This window comes from Marmota marmota, unplaced genomic scaffold, assembly GCF_001458135.2.
Source record: "Marmota marmota marmota unplaced genomic scaffold, marMar, whole genome shotgun sequence".
NCBI lineage: Eukaryota > Metazoa > Chordata > Mammalia > Rodentia > Sciuridae > Marmota > Marmota marmota.
In genome coordinates this window covers 28,595,325-28,612,940 of record NW_026000093.1, presented here as the reverse complement: position 1 = coordinate 28,612,940, position 17,616 = coordinate 28,595,325, and the positions used below count along the sequence as shown (strand labels likewise).

General features: G+C 34.4%; 1 long non-coding RNA gene across 1 annotated transcript; it reads right to left on the bottom strand.

The window, feature by feature from the left end:
- Nucleotides 1-674: 674 nt before the first annotated feature.
- On the bottom strand, nt 675-13,586 carry LOC125610586. The gene is made up of 3 exons (XR_007340593.1): nt 13,309-13,586; nt 7,661-7,819; nt 675-2,078 (listed from the first exon to the last, which is right to left on the bottom strand). It is a non-coding gene; the product is annotated as an uncharacterized LOC125610586 (long non-coding RNA).
- Nucleotides 13,587-17,616: the final 4,030 nt, after the last annotated feature.

The following is a 17,616-nucleotide window of genomic DNA, read 5'->3' as shown; positions in this document are numbered from 1 at the left end:
GTGGGCAGGTGAGAAAGCTTCTGCAATATTTGATTAATCCTTAGGTGGTCCATGAGGCTGGAAAATATCTGCATTGCTTCAACCATATAAACGTGAAACACAGTAGGCATTCAACAAACATTTCTCAAGTAAACAAATGCAAAAATACATGACCTATGTAAACAGTCTCTTGACTGCTGATCATATGTCCTAATCCCTCACACCTTTTTCACTGATAACATGTGTACCATTTGTGCTGACCTTGTTCTTTGCCTTGCAAATAATTCCTACAGCAGTCTGTAATTGTTCTGGTAATTGTGCTATTCAAAGTTCTAATGCACAAATTAAGTGTGTCTCAGACCATGGCTAACCTCAGAAAAAGCAAAATTGCTGATGAAAATCCATTATTGTTATTTAAATAGCTGCATCATTTCCCAAAATATTCATAACATAAACTGCTCTTCTAAAGGGCAAAAAATAAAAATCATTCATGGAGGCAAAGCTGAATGAAATTGTTATCCAAGCTTAAAGAGAAAAAGGAAATATGTTCTCTATAATTATACATTTTAACTCCTTTAAGACATTAAAAGTAATGTAAAAATGTCTATTATGTATGGAACTGTATGAAGTAAGTTTATTTTGAATAATAAAAATGAATTAAAATCCATAATTCATCAAATTGTATTTGGGTTGATATTATCCATAATGATTTTAATGATGTCATTTGAGAAATAAAGGAAAGAAAACATGTATACCTCTTCAAACACAGCAGGGAGAACTTGATCTTTCCACCACTTCTCTCTTTTATATTTATAGTCTTTTTGTAGTGGTTTATATTTACTTTATCACTTTTTTAAAATTGCAAATGTTTCACATGCAATGGTAACAAAACCAAAAGGAGTATTTGAAGCATTAATCATACACCCAACTGGAATGCATTAAGACATTTCACCCAGGCACATGAAAATATACCTTGTTCATAAATACATTTATTTAGCTCTGGAGATGCATGTGTATGCAACTTTTACAAAAATTCCATTGTACCACATCCAGTGACTTGACCTTTGTTCTTAAAAAGTTTTTTAAGAGTATATTGTAGATATTCTCCAAATTAATAAGCATAAATGAATTTCATTTTTACAGTATTTTAAATCAGTATTATTTAACTATTGAAACCACAAAATTATCAGTACCAAATGCCAAAAGACATGATTGTTATCCTAATAGTATTTTTGTTTTCTATTAGAAATCTAATATAATAATCCTTCACAAACAATGTTTCTAAGACATGACTTGCAATATCCAAATGTATTCACCATTCCAAATATGCAAATGGTGATCAAATGCAGTAATGTTAAAGTTTTTAAAAACTTTAATTATTACTCCCCTAAAAACACTAATAGAATACATGCCTGGAGGAATCAATGCTCATTTCTTGTATATTTCATTTCTAAACTTCCAGTCATATTAAATTCATTTCCCCCCGTTGAACAGGGTTTAAAGAGTTCGCCATGAACTGAGACACATTGAAAGAAGGAAATAAAAGAAGAAAGGCAGCAACTAAATTATTTCACAGCATTATCCATAATAATTTCTATAAAAATTATTCCACCTACACTTCAAATATATTGGCCAATTATGCCATTTCTGCCGGGATCTTAGTATAATAACATTCATGGAAGAATTATCATGATAAAGCCTGGGAAAATAGTATTCTTATTTTTTCTTTGTCATAATGTCATAGCAGATAACGTTTTTGCCAAGCTTCATTTCCTTCCATGACAATTCATGTTGAAATAAAACCCTTTTTCCTCCCCTCACTCGCAGATGCAGTATTAGAAATGTTATTTATTCTGTGCTACATTCCAATGAGTCTTTGAGCCTGAAAGAAGGCAGCACTAAGAAACGTATCTTCCTTCTAGAAGTTGTTTCTTCAAGTTCTCGTGAATAGAGATGAAACAATAGCAGAAGCTTCCTGAGAGAACTAGTATGGGGTAGGAATCTACTTTATCTGGATGCTGACTGAGAAGGACAAATGCTTTAACCTTGAAACATCCTTTTATTTTGACTCTGTCCGGGAGAACATCTCTTGGAGAGAGCTACAACAAAAGAATAAAAAAAAAAACAGCTTGAGTCATATCTAATCAGTGTTGATATCCGTATAAAAGTGTCCACACTGATTATACCTTTAAGTGATAAGCATCTTTAGAAACGTTCCAAATTCAAATCAACTGCATTTCACAGTGACATATTGATTCAAAATATCAAAGTGAAAATTAAGATCCTGTAAGCTGTGTCTGCATTTACAAAATTATATGCCCCACAGTCATCTATGCATGGAAACAGCAAATTTCAGCTTAAAATTCTATTGAGCCATAATCTCGAAAGAGATTGAAATAGTTTATAACAAGTCATTCTGTATATTCCTTGCTCAACCTTAAATATATGGTGATAGAAAGGAATCTCTTTCCACAAAGGATATTCTTATTATCTGCAAGAACCAATATCTTTTTTTATTTTTTAATCAGGTAGAGCTAAATCATGTTGCAATAACACACTATCTCCCAAACTTCATTGAGGACACTTTCTCATGTATATTATGTATCTGTTGAACCATACATAATGTCAGGTTCCCGTGCTGCTTGAGGAAGCCAAACATTTGAGAGATAGGTGAGGGAGGAAGAAAGAGTTTTACTGGCAACAGGCTAGCAAGTTGGAAGATGGGGTTTCTTGTCCTTAAAAATATCATCTTGCTTAGGGATCGCAGGCTCAAGGCTTTCATAGGATTTGGAGGAGACATATCACATAAGAGGTGGGGTCGTTATAGATTTAGAGTGGCCTGCTTGTCAGATACATAGGTTACTGTTATTTGTAAGCCACCAGAGGTTCTGGATCCTGTAAATCTCAAGAAAAGCTACTGATCAGAAAGTCTTATGACTCATGGCATTTTATTGCCTTTTCCTAGGAATAGTTAACCCTGCAATTAATCATTAGGCTATTAAAAGCATCTTTCATTAGAGCACATGAGAAAATAGTGAAAGGTAATTGTCTCCCTGAGAAGAGGGGAAGATAACAGAAAAGGAAAGCAAATTTTGCCCAGCAAGATAGTGAAATGCAACTTTCACAGAGCAGTTTTAAACCATTAGGTGGCTTGATTCAGAGGTGGCATCTATAGCAGACCTAGTAGGAGACCAATAATATATTGTTCAGTTGTGTGACCATAATATGGAAAATGATTTACATAGTCTGTAACAGTGGTTTTTAAAATTAAATAAGAGCAAGTAGAGCTTACCTGTTTGTTTTACCTCAGTAATATTTTTTATATACTTTTTTTTTTTGTGTGTGTGTGGTTCTTTATTGATTCTACTTATTCTGGTTGTAGGGTAGAATATTATTGGACCCAGAGGCATAATTAAAGAGCTTTGGAAAATCTTGCATCAGCAATTGCATTTGCCACAAGAAACTTTCTCATTTCATTTTTTCTCACAACTTATTGGCCAGAACTAGTGACATGAAGCCATTCAGTTAGAGTTGTGGAATTCCAATCCTGAGATGTTACTGAGTGCATAGAAGAAAGATACCTGGGAATATTTTGCTAAACATGACTAATGAATACTATGGTTCAAATTGCTGTCCATCAAATACTCACCTTCTCCCTCTCCTGCAGAAATTATAAACTTCCCCTCCACCCATCCCAGGAAATCAAATTCAAGACGCTCTCCAATCTTGTCACTAAGCTCAACCCAGCATCTTGTAAGCATTCATTAGTTTCTTTGCCAAATTGTCATGCATAATAGTCTCCACATTAAGTGTGTGTCTGGCTCCTTTTGATCTGAAGCTCAACGAATTAACAATTTATCTTTTAACTTCACAGTGATAGAATAAGGACAAGATGACACAACCACATTCACAATAAACACAGGATTTTAGTCCAGGTTTATCGTTTGTTTGGTATTAAAATTCTTTAAAACCTTGCAGCCTTCTTATCTAAGTAAGCTCCATATGCAAATAAATACCTCCACAGATGTTTTCTAGTCATACTTGTTTAGATTTATTATTTTTCTTAGTGATATCCCACCCCTGTTTTTTCCTCCTGGCTTAATTGTGAATACTTGACCCTTTCAGATTTGGCTGGTGGATCCCAATATTCATTCAGTCTCCTTTTCTTCGGAATAGATTTCCGCATTTGTGCCTTTGCTCTGAAATTCTTTCATCTATTCCAAAGGTTTTACAATGAATGTGGAAGACATGCATAAATTTGAATCTTGCCACAGGCTTAATTCTAACAGAACTTTGTTAAAAATGGTCACAATTAAACCCTTCACCAGTTATGAATGAGAACCGTTGGCCATTTAAAGTTTTAGCTCTGTGGCTGAAATTTCAAACTATTCCCTTCAATCCTGCTTGCAATTTTGATAATTCTTTTCTGAGACTCTGTTACTCTCTCTTTCTCCTTGTCAAATATCAATAGTAGCCCACACATACTTCCAGTCGATCAGCCTTCTCCGTTATGGTTTGGATATGAAGTGTCCCCCAAAGACTCATGTGTTGAAGGCTTGGTCCCCAAGTGCAACAATATTCAATGTGGATCATTTGGGAAATGATTAGATGAAGAGGCTCTGACCTCATCCGTGGATTAATCCACTGATGGATTATAACTTGAATGGACTAGGGGAGGTGGAGAGGCTGTGGGAAGTACAACTGAGTGGGAGGATGTAGGTAACTGGACTCAGGCCCTGGAAGGATATTTCTTATCCCTGACTCCTTTCCTCTCGTTCACTCCTACTTTCTTTCTTTCTTTGCTTCCTATCTGCCATAAGCTGAGCCCCTTTCCTCTGAAATGCCCTTCCACCATGGTGTTTTGCCTCACCTTGGGATCAAAACAATGCAACTATCCAACCAACCATGGAAATTATGATAAAAATAAATCTTTCCTCCTTTAAGTTTTCATGTCAGATATTTTGGTCACAGTGATGTAAAGCCAACTTAAGACATTCTCTATGCAGCTAATTACTCTGGTTTTTGTAAACTCACACGACCACTCCCTCCCAACCTTTAGGTGTAGGGATAATGGCTCTCTCTCGTTGCTGACATTCACCTTCATTGGCTTCTATAAGCCCTGCCATAGCCTAACAATAACCTTTTTATTAAATAATCTTCATCTATTTGTTGATATATGTCTTTTTTTTGTTCCCTCAGGATTCAGACTGATAAACCATCCAACTAAGTGGGATCCAGGAAATGCAATCCAACTACTTCCAGAACATGGAGAGGCATGTTTTTTGACTAACATCAGTAATAACCACTGGGATGTCTGTTCATCAAAACTCTAGTTGTATTCAGGGTAATTCCATCACTTTAAGTATATAGTCTTACCACAGTGAGATTTGTCAAGTTATGTATGTGAAAAAGGTCAGGGTAGACAGAACAAACTCTCAAATTCAGTTTTGGTCTTGACATTTATGTAGATTATCTTAAAAACACATCTGGACATGTTATAAAAATTAATTCTTCCCAGTTTTCTTTTCAGTCTTTTCTGCATAAACCCATCTTTCTATAGTCTTCACTATGCTCTCAATGTAGGTATGCTACCTATTAAAAATTCTCTCCTGATTTAGACAAATTAAATTTCTAGCAGAAAGGGTTTAATAAGTCTATTTAGTCATCCCATTTTTATTATATAGACAGAAAATTTTTTCATAGTTTCCATAGGCTGCTATTCCACATATAGCTTAATGTATAGCCTAGTTGTCCTTAAGCCTCATAAACTGTTCTGGTCTATCATAAAAAGGGAATATATTTTGGACATGTTAAATTCTACTTATAAAGAGTCTGCCAGCTGGTATTCCATTCTGGGGATTATCTTTATATTACAATGAAATCTCAGTTATAAACTGATGGAAAGAAACATTACTAAGAGTCAATTATAGATGACATATTAGATAGTAGGAAATTAAATAAACTATTAGTATTAGATGACTGAGATGTGGAGTTTTTAATTTAAAAAATTTTAAAGGAAAGAAATATAAAAACTAGAAGGCTGTAACAGAGTTTGCATCTCTTAGACCAGTAGTTTCTAAAATTTGGCTCCTGAACCAGCAACATCAGCATCACCTTTTAGAGCCTGGCTGAAATACTAATTCTTGGTCCCCATCACAGATTTATTGAGTGAGAAACTCTGGGAGTGGAGCCCAGAGAGCTGTGCTTTCATATTCTTTTCAGCTGATTTTGATGCATGGTAAAATTTGAGCACCGAAGCCTAGTTCACTGCTTCTCAAACTAATGAGCATTATAATCATGTGCCTGTTAAAATACAGGTGCTGACTCAGTGGGTCCAGGTATACCCCTAGGTTCTGCTTGTGTAACAAGCTCCCTGGTGCTGAGGATGCTGCCCCATGGATTATGCTTTGAATGTCATTCTTACACTTCCAGCTTAGATTCTGGAATCTCTGTTTTGTTGTTTTAGCCTTTGTTTATTTAGAATGAGTCATTTCTCAGCATTGGTGAAAGCACCTGGGTATGTTAGAAACAGATCTGCAGCAGAATGTAATCCCAGTGGCTCTGGAGGCTGTGGCAGGAGGATCCTGAGTTCAAAGCCAGCCTCAACAAAAGCAAAATGCTAAGCAACTCGGTGAGATCCTGTCTCTAATAAAATAACAAAATAGGGCTGGGGATATGGTTCAGTGGTCAAGTGCCCCCGAGTTCAATTCCTGGTACCCTCTACCCCACAAAAAAAGGACCTTTTACATCCAGAACATCATGTTGTTCTGAATGAATTTGGCTCATCCCCACTAACAGCTTTTCAGGATTATCCGATACCTAGTCAAAAATATCTTAACTTGCTTAGCTAGAAGTAGTAACTTCTTCAGTAAAACCCTCAACTCCAATCCTAACTTCCAAGTTGGTGAACACACACATCATGATGTTATTCTCCCCACAGAATAGATATCTGATTACCCAGATTGAAAAAGCTCTTCTGCAACTCTGCCTTACCTGCCAGTAAGGAATTACAATCCCAGACCCTGGAGTTCCCTCCTGCCCACAACTCTCATTTTTAGCAGAAATTGCCTAAGCAAAATAGTAAGGTAGCATAAATTGACCTCCTAATGATTGAAGTTTTCTTCTTCTTCATGTAAACTTCTATTTCTCCTCTTATTGATTGTACTAACTTCCATAGATCCCCAGAGTGTTTACCTAGTGCTGATCTCTAAAATATTTCTCCTTCAAGATACCTTCAGCATTCTGCCCTGCACTGGAGTTATTATGAAATAAGTTCTCAGTAAGGTCATAGAGATTAATAATAATTTACTGTAATGCCCAACTTAGAGATATTTACATGTTAATGTAAAATACCTGCAAAGGCAACCCAGTGGTTCTTAACTTGGGTGATCATAAGAATGATCTGGGGTGCTGATTACAAATGAAGACTGAAAGGCTGTGCCTCAATCCAAGTCTACTGAGATCTCTATGATGGAGACAGTGTTTCCATGTGGGATTTCCTTCCTAATAATTCTCAAGAAATGGACACATTTCATAATACAAAAAAAAAAATCAGGTACATAAACAAAGGTATTGTAATTCTCCTTTAAGAAGTGAAGCTTAACAATGTAAAAGGTCAATCCTGGTTCAAAAACATTTGCTGACTCAAGTCAGGTAAGAGAAGGAAATAATTGATAATTACGGGTGAAAGTTAAGATTGGTGATTCTGGGATCAAAGACAGGCGGAGGTAGCAGAGGACCAGCTCAACACTAAGGATCCTGTTCATCAGTCTTGCTTATAGCTATTGCCATATTTTGACGGTGGTTCCCAGATCTCTCTGCAATTAAGAGTGAGTCATTCCTGAAATTAAAATAAGCATTAGTAAGTGTTTGTACATAATATATTCTTTATAAAGTCTTGATGTCTCAAAAAATAACAAGTTTGAAAACAAAATTAATCCTTCCCAGCACATGATTTGCTCTACAGCTATTAGTCTAGGAACTCAAGATGCTTTGCCATTCTTACACTATCCAATAGTGTTCCCTGCATGTGTCTGAATATTTGCTCTTGGTGAACAAGAATTAGTGTAAGAATTATTGATTAAAACCAAAAATTTTGAATAAATAAAGCAAAATCAAGGCAAGACATAGTATTTTTTCTTGCAAAAAGAGGGAAAAACCTTATCTTCTGTGGAAATACCTTATCTAATGCCCAATTTGAAGATGGTTTTGGATGCTATCTTAACAATGCAACCAAAATGAACAAAATTTTTCTATATCTGGAGAATAGGATAATGTGGTATATACACACAATGGAATTTTATTCAGCCATAAAGAAAAATGAAAATATTATTTGTAGGAAAATAGATAGAAACTTGAGATCACTACGTTAAGCAAAATAAGCCAAATGCAAACGGTCACGGGACCTATGTTTTCTCTCATGTAGAAGTTAGAGAGGAACAAGAAAAAGAAAGTGGGGAGGGTGGGGATCTCCTATAAATCAAGAGGAGATAGAATAAAGGGACACAGGAGTGGAAGGTTGGGCAAGAGGGGGGTAATTCTGGAAAGTGATATTGGCCAAATTATATTGTTTTATTATGTGCATGTACAAATATGTAACAACAAATTTCATCATTATGTACAACTATAATGCACCAATAAAACATGTGGAAAAAAAAGAAATAAAAATCAAGACTATCAGACAATGCAATTAATATTTTGTAGGTTTAGAAATTTAATTTTAAGAATGGTAACCTTTAAACATTTAATATTTGTGATATTCTACACAATTTTCAATTTTAATAATTTTATGTGACATTTATTTAATATGTCACAGTTCAATATTTTTGATTCTCAAAGATTATATCAAATATAGAACAATTTTCATGCTATCATAAAATACAGCCTGGTCACAATATCTTGGTTAATAATAATGGATTATTAGGAGTTCGTGTATTTATTATTCTATCTTTTCCACTGAAAACCACTAAAATTTCTAGAATAACCACATTTCAGAAAAATTCCTTATTGTTTCTTGTGTTGGTCACATTGTTATTTAAAAACACATGAATAAAACATTATTAAAATGTAAAACAATTTATTGTCATGGAAACCCAATATCTTATTTAAAGATCCCAAATGCTAGCAGTTTGAAAACACAAATGGGCCACAGAAATTTACATCTTTTGTGCCTCAGGTTAAGCTAATGGATATGTCCCCTGTAGGTAACACTGCAGAACACAGCCTCCACCCAAGGGAGTCTATCTGGAGTCAGAATTTTAGGGAAGCTAGAAAGATTGGGATTAGAGAGGCTTTGAGGAAGAGACTTCCTAATCCTTACAGACATCCCTCAAATAACACTAGAGAGATTTCAACTACATCAGATGGCACATACATGACATGAAGATACTATTACCTTCTTGTATGGCTCATTGTGATAATTCATGTAAATACCACATCAAAGCACCTTTTCAGAACTTGCCTGGCACATGAAAATTTCCTTCCTTTTTTCTCCACCATGTCTACCTTATCCTTATGTGAACCTAGAGTTATCTAGCAATTTGTTCATGGCATATCCAGGACATTAATATCTTTCCTTGTATCATATCAAAAATATTGATCCAAGGCATCAACAAGGTGTGTCTGCAAGAGGAATGTGGGATGAGAATAGCAATAGTGTCCCCACTGGCAGTGTGCATTGAATGAGACTAGATTGTCTGGCTTGCTCTGGGTCTGTTAGAATTCAGCTCACACCTTTGCTATAAACAGGACACTGCATTCTTTACAGCAGATGCCAGATGTTTCCAGATTCCCCAAGTGATGGCTCTACAAGCTTGTGCCTTGAGAATTACAGTCATAAACATAGAAAAATGCACCCATAAACAGTAGTTTAGGACTCTAGTTTGCTTTATACTCTACATTAATTGACTTAACCAAATGATTTATGTTTATGTAAAGTGTAATTTCAAAAGAACATTAAGAAGGATCCAAGAGAATGCATTAAATAACTTTGCATGAAACACAGAACATCACAGGACATTTTAATCTCACATTCTTGTGTTTGTGAATGTGTGAATTTTCTATACATAATTTATAGGAAAGTAGGCAGTGTAATGTTAACTGTCAGCTAAATTATATTAATTTCTACATATTTCCTAACTAAATAGGCAATTAAATAGATAGTCTTATGAGAAGAACTAAATACATATTTTCCACATCAATTTAATTGGTCTGGATTTTAGAGTACTTCTTATCCCCCAGAACTGGGTCCCTTATTATTTCAGATCATACTGCATCTATAATCGCTGAATATACACTTATTTACAAGTGCTTACAGCAGTTTGTTCTATTGGGAGGAATGAATCTCCACAAATAATGCTGTTGTCTATATGGAGCTTTCAAGGTAATAATTTGAGCAATCTGCGTGTGGATTTGTTTTCACAACTAGACAACCTAATTTCTCTCCTTTTATAGAGGACAGAAAGTTACCTAGTTTTGTTTTTTTTTAAATCACAGATTTTGGGATCTAACTTGGCTCTTGTGCTTAAGATATATGTGATAAGTGAAAGAATTCATAAGTGCCATATACCCGTGTTTTTTCATTAGAGTCTAGAAATTACAAATTACTCCAGAGTCTGGTAGCACTGATCTCTGGGGAAGTTCTTCCTTGCATATGATCTAAGCCATGAACCGGGTGATGGAACATTGTTTGTCCTTGTTTTGGATGTTAGAATTGTCTAGGCTAAATATTACACACCCTTCTGTTTATCCACATGTCTCCAGTTAAGCCCAAGGATGGAGGGATGAAATGCTCATGTACACATGAGTCAGCACTGTGCAAAGTTCCTGTCCAGGGCATTACTGAGTGAGTACTAAGTTGGAATCCAACAGAAGCTGAGCCAACATGGAGCATTTTCACATATTATTCAAGGTCACATCCACCAAGGAAACAACTCACCATCATCCCATGGACTTTTTGTTTGTTCTTCTTTCTCCAGTTAAAAACCTAAGTTACAATTTATATACAGTAAATTGATCCTTTTTAGTAATATGTAATTCTGTGAGCTTTGGTAAGGACAACGTCTTATAGCCACCACCACAATCAAAATACAATCCATCCTGCATATCCACATCTGATTCAACCAGCGATGGATTCACCACATTTGAAAAACAATGCATTTGGATTGGACATATACAGACCATTTTTATTGTCAAAATTCCTTAAACAACACAGTATATTATGTACATAGCATGTTTATTTATTAGTTTACTATAAACAATCTTGAGATGATTTGAAGTATACAAGAAGATGTATGAAAGTTGTATGTATATACTATGTTATTTTACATAAGGGTCTTGAGCACCAGTGGATATGGTATCTGCAGGGGCTACTCGAAGCAATACCTTGTGGATACCAAGGGATAAATATACAGAACAGTTCTTTCCCTCAAACACAATCCCCTAGGATCCTTTATAATGAATCACTCCACCAAGACTGAGTCCTTTCCAGCTTCTGATCTGTTCTACCAATAGTTTTGCCTTTTTAAGAATATCAGATAAATGAAATCACAGAATATAGCCTTTGATTCTGCACTTTTCCCCTTAATATAATGCACTTAAGAACTCTCCATATTGTCATATGTGTCAGTAGATTATACATTGCTGAATACTATTTTTTGTAATGACATGCCAGATTTGCTTATGCATTTCCCAAGTGAAAGGACATTTTGATGGTTTTCACTTTGCAGCAATAATGAATGAAGGCATTGTAATATTCATGCAGAGATTTCTGCATGAGTGCAGCTTTTTATTTCACTTGGATAAATGGGAATGAGATGGCTGGGTCTTGTGATAAGTATATACTTAACATCATGAATCTACCAATGTTTTTTCCAAAATGGCTATATTGTTTTACATTCCCAATGGCAACTCATGAAATTCCACTTGTTCTATATTTTAATTGGTACTTGACATGGTCATTATTTTTAATTTTAGATCTTTTAAGTAGGTACATGGTAATATCTCATTGTGGTTCTATTTATCATTTCCCTATTGACTAATGGCTTGTATTCAGTTTTAACTTTTCAGAAGTTTATTTGATAGTTTCATATTTTCTCTAAGGAAGTGTATGTTTAAATCCTTGACCATTATATTTGGTTTTTGTCTTATTACTGTGTTTTTAGAGGTTTTTAAAAAATATATGCTGCATACAAGTTCTTCCATAGATATGAGATATGCAAACACATTCTCCTTGTCTGTCTTGTATCTTTTGAAAAACATAAGGATAATACTATTCTTTTATTGTCTCAGAGATTGTCAGTGTGCACGCTGGAAATAACCAGGAATCTACAATACTGATGAATCACATTCAAATCTGTTTCTTGATTATTGTTTCTACATTCTCTAACAAAATTAAATGAAAATGTATGTCTGCATTGTTTATCTTTGTGGATCCTGAAATAAAAATCCATGCCTTTAAACTAACTAAAGCACTTATAAATAAATATTTCTATACCACTTAAAAATCACTGGAGGTAACATTACTATGAGAATTAATGAATGATTCTAAATATATCAGAAGAAGAGATCCACTTGATGATATTAAATCAATTTTCTTTTTATTAAATCCCTTGTTTTTGTCTTTGTTCTTTAATATTAATATTCTCCTTGTTTGATACAAAAGCCAAATTTCTTCTGGCATTTATGTTACATATAGAAATATAAGATTGGTACGTATGTCTCCTACTCATAACTAACTTACCTCGTCTCTGCGTAAAAATATGAAAACAGCTAGCAGGCAACTCAATTGTTGTTTCTACATTTGTCATTTCATATGCAAAGAAATGTATCCCTGGACAATTTTCTCATGTAGAATTCCCATTTTGTCTACATGTTAGAATCATCTGAGGACTTTGTAGAAAGCATAATGTACCTTAGATGAAGTTATCATAATCTCTAGTGGTGGGATTGAGGCATCACACTTGTGATTTTAGTATGCATTTCTATGATTGTCATGGACAGCCACAACTTAGAATTACTGCTCAGAATTTCTGAATACTCCGAAAACAAATCCTCAAAATACGTAGAATGTAAAATGTTATACTCGCTGCCCTTACACTTTTTAGTTTTGCAAACTTATTCTTTGAAAAGGATTTATTCATTCTTTAAAAGTTGAATGTACCATTTATGTTATCAGGCACAGGGAATTCAAGGATTAAGAGAAATGTAAAAGATAACATTAAATCAAATTAAAGCTACTGGCACTATGTTAGTCAATCTTCCATTACTATAACAAATACCTCAGATAAAACTTAAGAAAAAGAAACTTATGAAAAATTTTATTTAGCTCACAGTTTTGGAGGTTTCTGTCTGTGGTCAGTTGGTCCATTGGCATTGGGCCTGTGATGAGGTAATACATCATGGAGGTCCTGTGGAGTGGAAGAAGTCCATTTGCTTCATGGCGAGGAACAAAAGAGAGAAGGAAAAAACTAGATCCAACAATTCCCTGAGGGAGTGTGTTTCCAATGACCAAAGACCTCCTACTAGGCCCCACCTTTTAAAGGCTTCCCCACCTCTCTATAGTGCCAAGGGTTGGGGACAAAACCTTTAACACATGGGTCTTTGGAGGACACATCCAAACAATAACAGACTCTTTTTCTCTGTGACTCCAGTATCTGTTACTTAATTCTTGCCTAGTAGAATAAACAATTTAAAAAAGCAACACATAACCATTTAGAGAAAACAGCTTAATCTAAAAATAAATAGGAACATATGCACAATTTGTAGCTTTATAAATCATTTTGAATGTGTTTATTACATAAAATTCCTAAAGTTTAGAAGGAACACAAAACTTTTCAGAAATCAGTTCTGAGTGCAGACAAACTAATTTATATTTGTAAGCTAATGAAAGCAAATCCCAGTATATATTAGGATCTTGTTCATAACTTGAAAAACACCAAAAGAAATTAAGGATAGTATAGATTAGCTTTCTTCACATTAGATTTCTTTATCCCATTTTTGCCCTCCACATTGGCAATTTTTTTTTTTACCTGAATCAGTAAGAGATACTATTTTATCTCAAAACTCTTCTTATATTAAATTCTTATCAGTGAAAAATGGTGACGTTCATTTACATGCAATCACTGTGTTAACTGGAATCCTTGGTAGGGTATTTTCCTTAGCAATATCCTACCAATGTCTTCAGCCAACAATCTGCCTTAATTACAATGTTCCAGAATTTATTAATGTTTATTATTCACAATATGTAGTTGAATGTTTTTTTTAAAAAAATCCTCCACTATTAACAAAATATGATTAAGCATTTACTATGTGGCAAATACTTTGTTATGCCAGAATGTAAGAAAGAAGGTGGTGGGGGGGTAATTTATAGTATATTAAATTATGAGATACCCAATTTGTGTAACTTTCTCTCAAGTGCATGCATCATATCAATAAATATTGTTTTTAGATTTTTTTTTGTCACAGATGATGGAAATTGTTCAAGAAAAAGAGCTTTCCTAAAAGAAGAAAGTTATACTATCAAAGTATGAGTAAGAGTTTGAAAATTTGGTACACTCTGCGTAACCAATAACATAGCTCAACTAAAAAAAAAATCTAGGAGACAAAAAAAATTGCACTGAATGTTTGCTTTGCTGCCTTCATGTAGAAAAAAATAGGTTATTTTTTTCTTCCTTTTTCAGAGGTTGTTTTGGTGTCATGTAGAAACAGTCTTGTTATTTGGGAGATAAGATAAAACAGCTACTGGTCTGTTCTTGAATGAGGTTCCCTAGGGTTCCAGTATTTTGCTCTCTTTTTGTGTGTTAACACCTGATCAGAAGAATCAAAGGGATAACTTAAAATGGATTAAATGTAATTTGCATTTTATACTCCTACTTACTTTAAATATTTTCTTTTTTTTTTTTTTTACTTCAGAACACAGCTGAAGTAAACACTGAGATTATAGCACAGATCAAAAAAAAAACATGTTCATGTCTGAAATGATCATCTTTGGTGCTGGGAAGGAGAAAATGTCATAAAGTCCATCATTTTGTCCTGAGGTGCCTGGATCCATATTGGTTGATAAAAGAGGGAGGGAAGGAAGAAAGGGAAGGAGAGAGGGAAGGAAGATTGGAAGGGAGGCAGGGGAAAAAGGAAGGGAGGGAGGAAGAAAGAAAAAGAAGACCATGAAAGAAGGAAAATAGTTTTTTTTGTCATTTGTCATTCTTTTTATTACATAAAATTCCTAAAGTTTAGAAGGAGCACAGGAACACAAGACCTTTGAGAAATCAGTTCTGTGTTCAGTTCCCTTTCTACATCATTTTCCATTTGTCAAAACCTCATATGGGAAGAGGAGTGGTATTTCATGATTTGTTCTCTATCGATTGTTAGGAGGCCTAAATTTGATTTTTGCAATCATCGTTCTTAATAACTGTGGGTAAGAGGCAACATTTTATGCCTCCATTTATCATGTTCTGAATACAGTTGGTTGGACTGTCTCAATATGGTTCACACATTTAGACAAATTCAGCTCTGACTTTCATCTTTTTCATGTTGAAACGTATTTCTCTCATTGTTTTCTGAAATATCCTTTTGGTTTCTCATGTAAGATGACATTAAATCAATGTATATTTAGCAGGAGACGACGTATGTTTTGCCCTAGATTATTCGTTATAACTTCATTGTTTCATCTTCTAAATTGACACACTTTAACAGTGATTTATTTTCTTATTTGGCCAAAATTCTACCTCATGAAGTTAATTTGTACACAGTGTAAAGCAAGCTGTCATTTGTCTTGGTTTCTTGGTACAATTCCAGTTTATGTCTGTGCCTTGACTTAATTATTGTTTTCACTCACAAATTGTCCAGTTTGGGGTAATAAAAGACTAATGGTGTAAAATGTAAATTGTGTCATATTTTTGTTAGAAAAGATAAGGGAAAGAGACCATTATGAGGCATGCGAAAGGATGGATCACTCTACAAATAATTTCTTTCTCTCCATTCAGGGCAGTTAGTGTTGGACATCAGCACTATCAGATGAATTATCTGTCATCTGAAATTGTAATAAGAATTTTCTTCCAAAATTTCTGAAAGATGAAACAAAAATTCCCTAATAGTAGTATTTTGTCTTACTAGAATGGTGTGTTTCAGAGGTAAACTGTCAAAATGATTAGTGACAAGATTGGAGGACTGAGCCCCAATCTTGAAATTCAAATCACATTTCTGCCATTTTTTTTTTTTTTTGGCTTTGTGATCTTGAGCAAACTATATAATGACTCCATTGCATTTCTGCTATCTTTAAATTGAGGTATTACTTGTAAGATTTTAAAATTAAATACAGAATTTTTTTTTAAAAAAATCACTCAGTGGAGTGCGTGGCTAATTGAAGGTAAACAGTAAAAATCAGTTGACTTTAAATATGACACAGCATGTTCAGGCTCTTGAAATACAAACAGTTCTATGAAACCATTAGAAAAGTCATTAGGGAGAAAGCAGCCCTACTCTTTGCAGTTGCTCTGTGGGAGCCAAAAAATTTAGGAGAGGCAAATTTGTTCCCAATATCAAAAGGAAGACAATTAGGGCCTTGCTTAACTTGACTGTTTTCTACACGAGGTGCTCTAGGCCTGTGTCATTGTCACTTGGAAAATACTAAAGCTATTAGGCTGAAAAATTAAAATAAAGACAATATAGAAGAAGTTCTATAATCTGTTCCACACTGAAGGCTGTATTAGAATATTCTGGTTTATTCTAGAGGCTTTGAACTGCCTTAATGACTCCTTAGTCTCCAGAGTCCTTTCCTGTCATCAGATTTGTGGTGGTGGCAGAAATCACCGTAAACTTAGGCATCATATGGTCCCCAGATCTGCCTTTCAGTTAATAGATGTGTGATGGATAATGTGGTTTCAAAATCTCTGAATGTTTGTTCCCTGATGGAATCATCCTTTTGACTCTTTTAATGTTCTGATTCATAGCTTTCCTTGTGACTTTTGCGGAAAAAAGCTGTCATATTTGCAAACAGAACTAAAGTTATATTCCGTTAAGGACATGGCTACCATTTGTTATCTGCATTGGGATCCTAAATAAAACTTAAAAAAATTATTGTACTTTCTCCTACAAATAGTAACTGAGGATAGTTTTGTAAAAATTTCTTAGTAAACATATAAGCCACCCAATATTTTGCATCTCATGATGACAATACTCTAGAGTAATTGTTTCCCAACTAACAAATTGAGAAGTAGAAGACCTGGGTTCAAGCTTCAGCATTTTCTGTAGGTTGTTGTCTGACTTTGAACAATTTTTAAAAATCTTCTGGCCCTGTTTAATATTCTGTAATAAAAGGATGACATTAGACTTGAATCCCCCTTCTTGGTCTTAAAGTTCATAATCTCCCATTCTAAATCCATCAGGCAAGCCATACATACTTTAAAGATGTCTACCAATTCAAATGGCATCTTTAATGTTTTCTTGTGTACTCATTTTATGGCATATTTTGCTTCAATGTCTAAATAAGGAGAGAGAATAGAATAAGTAAAGCACAAAGAAGGAGCTTCAAAGATAATGAAAACTTTCTATTTCTTAAGCTGGTAGTGATTTCACAGATGTTTGTCCTGGCTTTTTTTTTTTCTTTTCCCATAGCTATTCATAAAATACAGACTCTTTTAG